Genomic DNA, 9,086 nt, shown 5'->3' with positions numbered 1-9,086 from the left:
TATTTACCATTGCATAAATTGAGCATCATGAAAAGGAACTGCTCCTTTATAGATTGTAATAATAATAAAGTGCCTTGTGACTCTTATCACTTGGCCAAGCAAAAGAAATTAAGTTTTTATTACAACTTGACTAAAATTGATGAATGTTTTTATTTGGTTCTTATGGATATTTGGGGTTCTATATCCATTTCATCGAATAAAGGACATCGATATTTTTTAACTGGAGTAGATGGAAAGAGCATATTTACATGAATTATTTTTATGAAAACTAAATCAGAAGCTTCTTACTTAGTTCAGAATTTTATTAATTTTATAAAGGTGCAATTTGATAAACAAGTGAAATGCATTAGAATCGACAATAGGCTTGAGTTTACTCTCAAATCCTATTTTGTAACTAGTGGCATTATCCATCAAACCTCTTGTGTAGAAACTTCAAAGCAAAATGAGATTGTAGAGAAAAAACATCAGCATATATTAGAATTTAGGTGTTACTAGAATCTTACTTTTTCAATCAAATGTTTTACATTGCTTTAGGCAATTTTTGTTGTGGCTCATGTTGTTCACTTAATTAATAGACTGTCCAGCAACACTCTCAATGATGTTAGTTCTTATAAAACTCTACACAATAAGCTTCCTGATATGTTGAATTTGAAGGTTTTTGGCTGCTTAGTCTTTGCCTCTACTCTTACAGCTTTAAGGTCCAAATTGAATCAGAGAGCTCGAAAAGCAACCTTCTTGAGGTTTAAGGATGGAACCAAAGGCTTTCACCTCATAAACATGCAATCTAAAAATATTTTTGTCTCTCAAAAGGCTCATTTTATGAAAATTGTTTCTCTTTTTCAACTCATAATCCGGCTTTATAAATGCCACACAATTCAGGTCCAAATAGTACCACATCAGTATATCCCCTAAACAATATTGACATTTTTTTATCATGACTTATATATTATGCAGCCCTCACTTCACATTCGTCATTCTATAGACATTCATAATGATACCACCTCATCCAATTCACATATTGACATGCATCCTTTGCATAAAGATTCAATGAATACTCACATTCCTGACACATCCACTATGCATAATGAATTGCATTCATATTCTGCACATTCCAATTTCAATTCAGACATCACTATTATAGCACCACAATTATCCTCTGCATCATAAAATACAAACCACATGAACCATTATGATATCATGCATTCTCATGATAGCATTGCCAGAAGATCCTTGAGAAATAGAAAATTTTCCACTTAGTTGATTGACTATCACTGTATGATAACTAACATTGCCAGCAGTTATGAATCATTAAATTTGTATCATATCTCACATCATACCTATGAGAAACTGAATACAAAGTACAAGCTTTCTCCCTCGCCATTTTATCAAATTTAGAATCTAGTACCTATGAAAAGGCTGCTGCTCATCCTTGCTGGAGAGAGGCTATTCAAGCAGAACTCAAGGCTCTGGATCAGAATCAAACATGGCAACTAACTAAACTCCCACATGGCAAAAAGGCTGTTAGTTGTAAGTAGGTATTTCAAGTCAAATTCAACATGGACGGCTCTATTAAACGACATAAAGCCCGTTCAGTGGCGAAGAACTTCACGCAAATGCAAGGAGTTGATTATGCTGATACTTTCAGTCCTGTAGTCAAAATGACTACCTTGAGAGTAATTTTGGCTATTACTGCAGCAAAAGGATGGCACCTCAAGCAGCTTGACGTCAATACTGCTTTTCTCCATGGTGACTTGGACAATGAGGTGTATATGAAGGTTCCACCCGGGTTGAGCACTAAGAAACCAGGACTTGTTTGCAAGTTGTAAAAGTTATTGCATGGGTTGAAGCAGGCTAGTAGAAAATGGAATATTAAGCTGGCTCAAACTCTGGTTGATGTAGAGTACCAAAAATGTGTGGATGATCACTCTCTCTTTGTGAAGCGCAGACCCGAAGATTTCACTACAATTTTGGTCTATGTTGACTGGAGATGATTTGGCTAAGATTAATTACATTAAAGCCACTTTGGATGCAAAATTCAATATTAAGGATTTAGGAGACCTCAAATATTTCTTAGGCATGGAGGTTCCAAGGTCAACTTCAGCCATTCACATTTACCAAAAGAAGTACACAATTGATTTGTTTAATGATTTTGGTTATTTTGAGTGCAAACCCCTCTTCGCTCCAATTGACTATACTTGCACTCAGAGGCTTTCATGAGAATCCGGTTCACCGCTAGCCGATTGCATTGTTTACAGGCAGCTCGTTAGGCATTTGCTTTACTTGATCAATACTCAACCTGATATCTCTTATGGAGTGGGGAGGCTGGCTCAATTTTTGGACTGTGTAACCACTACTCATCTAGATGCTGCCTTCAGGGTCCTTAAATATCTGAAGGGCAAAGCCAGCTCAAGGTATCTTCTTCCCTTCGGCTTTGGATTCGCACAGTTATGGCTTTGCTGATGCTGATTGAGCAACTTGTGCAAAAACTCGCAAGTCTATTTCTGGATACTGCTTCATGCTTGGTGGCTCCCTTATAAGTTGAAAGAGTAAAAAGCAGACACAGTGGCATGATCTTCAACAGAGACTGAGTATCGAGCTTTGTCAGCTGCTACTTGTGAGGCATGATGGATTTCCTTCTCGATGAACTTCATTGGCATGCCACTTTAAAGGCCAATTACCATTTTTTGTGACAATCAATCAACAATTGATATTGCTCGTAACCCATCTCCCATGAAAAAACAAAGAACATATAGGTGGATTACCACATTGTGTGAGAGAAATTGCTTTCAGGGTTTATTCATCTGATGTCAGTCAGTTCTAAAGATCAGTTGGCGGATTTTCTTACCAAGACTCTGGCACCGGGTCCTTTCTCTACGAATGTATTCCAAGTTTAGATTGTTAGATTTGTATAATCCTAACTTGAGAGAGGGTTTGACATAATATGTAATTTGCAGCAAGGTTCAAATTATAAATAGAAATTAACTTAGCTCCAACTTAGCTTAATTAGTTAATGTAGATTCCATATCAGCATAGTTAGTTTCAGTTTTGTGTCAATAGGTTCGGAGTTTGTTATTTAGAGCATAATATATAAGGTTGAGTTAGATGATTTTTTAATAGGGTTTTATTTTTGAAATAAAGTTTATGAAGTTTTCACTTGATTCGTGTTCTTCTCTCGCAATTCCTCTTCCAAACCTCTCTAACTTAAAATCAACTCAGATCATGATTTTTCACATCTAATATAGACTAAGTAAATAGTTAAATTAATTTCTGAAAAATTATTCATTCTTTAAATTAGTCTTTGAAATATTTTTTAATCAAATTTATTTTTTAAAATTTTAAATTAGTTATTTTAGTCCTTCTATCACTTCTATTGCTTACGGTGTCAAAATTTGTTGATGTGACACGTTAAGTGATACTACAACATATATCTAATAGTCCTAATTAGCAGTTAACATGATAAATTTATGAAATTAGATCAAATCAATTCCTAATTGAGGGATTCCAATGCCTTAAGTTCTCCCCTCAATTACATTTTAATTTGATCTAATTTCATAAACTTATCATGTTAATAGTCAGTTAAGACTTCTATGTGTATTGTAGTATCACTTAACGCGCCACATTAACAAATTTTAGCACTGTCAACAAAAACAATAACAGAAAGATTAGCACGATTAATTCAAAATATTTCAAGAACAAATTTAATTAAAAAAATTTTTGAGAACTAATTTAAAAAACGAGTGATTTTTTAATGTTGAATTTGACCATTTATCCAATATAAACATCAATTACAAATTTAATTTAAAATCTGTGGATAATATATTTTCGTAAGAGTCTTTTTATGGCACAGTAAATTCGACAATATAATAATAATAATAATAATAATAATAATAATAATAATAATAATAATAATAATAATAATAATTAATAAATAAATAAATAATAAGGATGGTGATTAGTTAAAGGATTTTCGCAAGTTTTATTCTGGAGTAGAAGCATGGAGATGCATGTTATAAAATATGGATCAAATTACACCGGTTCCATTTTAAACAAAGTTACATGCATGTTTCATATTTCTTTATTTAAATTGATTTTTATTGATCCAACAGGTGATTTATATAATAACATATCATAAAAATCATTTAATTTGTACCTAAGTTTATAAAAAAGTTATCAATAATATATGACTATAATCTATCAATTTATATCTTTTAAATTTAATTTTTATATTATTGTAAAGTTTAATCTATAAAAAAACATTTCAAATCATTTTAAATTAATATAAACTTTTATAAAAATAATCCACGATATATAACCTTTATTTAAACTGATACTGATAATATTTATCCTAACTATTCTACCTGTATATTAGTATATATTTGCCTTTTATTTTTCTACTATTCTATTGTAAATAGAACAACTACTAGTCTACTACAACAATGAATTGTGGTTGAGTTTGAATAAAATTCTCCCACCACCATCATCGAGTTAATGATTAAAATCGTCTTTAAAAGATCATTTGATCTTCGTTTTGGTCTCTAAAAAATAAAATTAATTAAAATAATCCCTAAAAAATAATTGTGTTAGTCGAATTCGTCCTTCTGTTATCTCAGTATTAATTAACAGCATAACACACCTCAAACTTTAGCCATGTTAATGATGCTGAGCAGATAAATTTGTTAAATTAAGTTAAATCAATCCCAGTATTTGAATTCTAATCCTAAATTCATCATCATCTTCTACAATCATCCCTTATTCAATTTTTCTCCCTTACGCCAGGATTTTTCACCTTTTCACCTTATGTACAACAACGTTTCAAGTTTCAACTAACTTTTGTTGTTGTTTTTCTTCTTCACCGACGAAACAAAGAAGAGAAAACATGTGAATGGCTACAGCACCGTACCGTTGAAATCTCAGCCTCTTCACAGCTTCACTTTACCATTTCTAAAATAAGAAGGTACCAGCACTGCCAAGACCCACCGCACAACCACCTCCAACAACAACCACCACCGCCACCGCTTTCGCTGCCCTGTTTACGATCACGAGTAGGCATGGCAAAAATTTCCGGCGGGCGGGTACCCGCGGGGATTATATTTACCCGCCGGGGGTAGGTATGAGGGTAATTTCTATTTGCGGAGATGGGAGACGGGGCGGGGGCGAAGGTAGAGGTCCCCGTCCTGTGGAGACCCGTTAAATCCCCATTTATATGAAAAGATGAAAATTTCTATAATATATATAATATTTGAACCATTGGAAAAACCCTAGCCATCATATACTCATATATGCTTTAAAGACAGAGAGTGAGAGTCTCGTCTCCTCTTTTCTCCACTCCTCCTTAAAGTTGAAACCATCAGCCCCTCCTGTTTCCTACTCGAACATCGTCGACCGCCGACCGCCACCTCCCACCTTCTAGGTCCCTCAGCGCCACAGTCTCGTCTCCTCTCCCCTCCACTCCTCCTCAAAGTTCAAACCATCAGCCCCTCCTGTCTCCTTCCCGAACACCGCCGACAGCCGCCTCCCACCCTCTGGGTCCCTTAGCGCTGCCTCCCACCCCCTGAGTGGCTCAGTCGCTCACTGCAGGTCTCGAGAGCTCACTGTCGTGGCCACATCGTCTTCTTCTCTTTGTCGCGTCGTCGCCGGTCGTCATCTTCTCCTCGTCGCGGCAGACTCGTCGCCGGTCGTCATCCTCTCTTCTTCCCCGTTCGTTCGCCAAATCGCTGGTCTTCCCTGGTCTGTCCCTTTTCTTCGTCGGGTAAGTCAGTCCTGTGGTTTTTGAATTTTTGTTTCTAAATTAGGTTGATTTAGTTCAAGAATTTTTGAATTTCTGATTTAGGGTAATTAGATTCTGATTTTTGAATTTCTGAATTTGATTCTGATTTCTAATTAGGGTAATTAGATTCTGAATTTCTAAATAAGGGTAATTACGTTATGATTTCTAAATTTTTGATTCTGATTTCTAATTAGGGTAATTAGATTCTGAATTTCTGAACTAGGATAATTAGGTTCTGATTTCTGAATTTCTGATTTCTAATTAGGGTAATTAGATTCTGAATTTCTGAATTAGGGTAATTAAGTTCTGATCTCTGAATTTCTGAATTTTTTATACTAATTTCTATTTAGGATAATTAGATTTTGAATTTCTGAATTTCTGATTTCTAATTAGGGTAATTAGATTCTGAATTTTTGAGTTAGGTTAATGAGATTCTGATTCTAAATTTCTGATTTTTAATTTATATTTGAGTTAATTTTGGGTTCTGAATTTAGATTTTTGAATTAGGGTAATTATATTCTAATTTTTGAATTTCTGATTCTGATTTCTAATTAGGGTAATTAGATTCTTAATTATAACATACTATGTTTTTATATTACTGACTTATTGAGTTATTATATGATTTTAACTTTAAATTGTTTTCTTGTTGATGTAGGATTCAAGTAAGTCAGAATCTATCATCACTACCATTACGGGATGAAAAGAAGATTGAGATTGTGGAATTATGTTTTTACGACGTGATGAACTTTGTTTGGTTGTTTATGAATATGGTTTGTTGTTTATGTAATATTTGGTTGTTTATGGATATGTTTGGATGTTTATGTTTGTTGTTATTGCTATTTAAGTCTTTAAAGACTATGGATATTATGTTTGTAATGACAATTGAAGATTATCTTTAATTTTCTCAAACTTTGTTTCATTTTTTTCAATTTTTATTAATTTTTACAAAAATTCGCAGATATCCGCGGAGATCCAGGTCTCCAACGGATACGGAGTTCCCGTTACCCGTCGTGGGGATGGGGCGGGGACAGGAACGGATATTGGGGGTGGGGGGCATGTCCCTGCCCCCATGGGGACCCGTTGCCATCCCTAGTCACAAGCATGACTCTGACTCCAATAATAACCGCCTACCATGTGTCGGATCGCGACCACCAAAGACCAACCGCTATGTTGTTTTCTCTTGCAACCACCATAGCAATAGCCACAACTAAAACCAAAACAAAAATGACACTCCTCCACTTTATAACCACATCAGCAACACCAATAATGAGCATGAGGCCGAAGAGGAGGAGGCAAAGCAGAATGACATAGAGATAACTAAAGTGGCCGGGGTGGAGGAGGCAGTGCAGAAGTCGTGGAGCCTGAGGCAAAGGAAGCAGACAGCGCCTGCGATTACGGGTGGAACGTCGTCGAGCGGGGATGGCGAAGGAGTGGAAGTGGTGAACAGCGAGGGAGAGGGAAGTTGATAAGGCTAAGAGGGATGATGGCGGCGATGGCGGGGCCAGGAGCAGTGAGGGACAGACGGTGCTCGTCGAAGAAGAGAAAGTTTTGGATTGCACTTTCAAGAAAAGAAATCGAGGAGTGGTGATAGGGAGAAACGTTTGAATATTCATTCTAGAGATAAAACGACGTCGTATCATGACTTGCGGCAAAAAAAACAAAGCTACATCGTTTTGGGATTGCTACGCTGTCAGTTAACGTTCCAAGTCAGCAAACGTTCATGTTAGTCACTCAGATGACAGAAAGACGAACTTAATCAACGTAGTTATTTTGTGGGATTACTTTGATTGATTTTATTTTTCGGAGACCAAAATGAAGATCAAGTGACCTTCCAAAGATGATTTTGATTATTAACACCCCACCAATCAAAATCGAAGTGGTTAGAACAATCAATAAATTAAAGATTTAATTATTTTGTTAGTATCTATAGTTTTATTAAATTTATTTGTATCAAAAATATTAAAATAAACGGAATATTTTTAAAAAAATATATATAATCAAATATCTAATTAGATTCTTAATTATATATATCTTTAATTTGTGAAAATATATTCCATTAATTCTAATATTTTTACATTAATAATAATCTACTTATAAAATAAAAAATAATATAAAAATTTAACTAAAAGAATATATAAAAACTTAATTATAAATTTAATAAAATTATATATAAATCAACAGAATAATTAAATCTAAACTATAAATGTACGAACACTAGTGGTAACAAAGTTAAGTTGTGATTATCATAACACAAGATTTAAAATCAAATCAAGATCTGTAGTATTTAATTTGGCTATTATTTTCCATTTATTCAATAAGCTAATCAACAATAATCATTATTCATTGTGAAATGGGAATTTTTTTTTATGAGGGGGGATCTTATTCCCATTTCGCACTCAATTATTCCCTTTGTTGTAAATTTATACCATAAAAAAAAGTGTGAGAGAGAGACCAGAGGTTTTATTTCTTCTTGAACTCATAATTGTATAAATGAACTTACTCGATGAGATTTGAGATTCGGTTAATTTCAAGCATTGGTTACTATACATGTAACCTAAAAAATCTTTTAAGAAAAAATTCAAAATATTCGTATAGTAGTGGACTGTTCGATCTTATTACATTTTATTTGTAACTTACAATACATCAATGATTTTATTAAAATTAGAAAAAAGTTAAATTATAATATAAAAATGTTAGTTTTATTGCAATAAATTAAATAATTTATATAGATATTTAATTAATATAAAATCTTTGTTATAAGGGCATTTGTTTCAAAATAAAAAATTATATATATAGTACATACAAAAAATTATTAGAATAGTAACGGATATAAAATTTTTAAGACTAAAAAAAAATTGACTGCTAAATCGATCGTTAAATTCCATTTAACGATTGATTTCAATGACCAATGAAAATGGTCACTAATAACAATTGATTTGGCTATTAATAATATTTTTCTTCAACTAGAATGAAATTAATAGCTAAAATCGATTATTATTTTTTAATTTAGCAACTGTTTTAGCAACCAAAATAAAAAATTAATCTTTAATTCTTTTAGTCACAAAATCGATCATTGTACTTATAATTTTTTATAATGGTAGAAATATAATTTTCATAATCTTACACCTATTATTATTCTTTGGCATTTTAGATTATTATTTTATTTGATGTTATTAAAAAGTTTCAAAATAGTTTTTGATATTTTGGGAAATAAATTCAAAGTTTATTTAATTTATAATAGTTATTTTTAATATCGCAATGAAGATTTTTTTTTATCATTCTCAATACTCTTCTCTATGTTTCATATTTTCATAAGATT

Source organism: Arachis duranensis, chromosome 10, assembly GCF_000817695.3.
Source record: "Arachis duranensis cultivar V14167 chromosome 10, aradu.V14167.gnm2.J7QH, whole genome shotgun sequence".
Lineage (NCBI taxonomy): Eukaryota > Viridiplantae > Streptophyta > Magnoliopsida > Fabales > Fabaceae > Arachis > Arachis duranensis.
The sequence above is the reverse complement of the archived record's forward strand: the minus strand, read 5'-3'. Positions refer to the sequence as shown.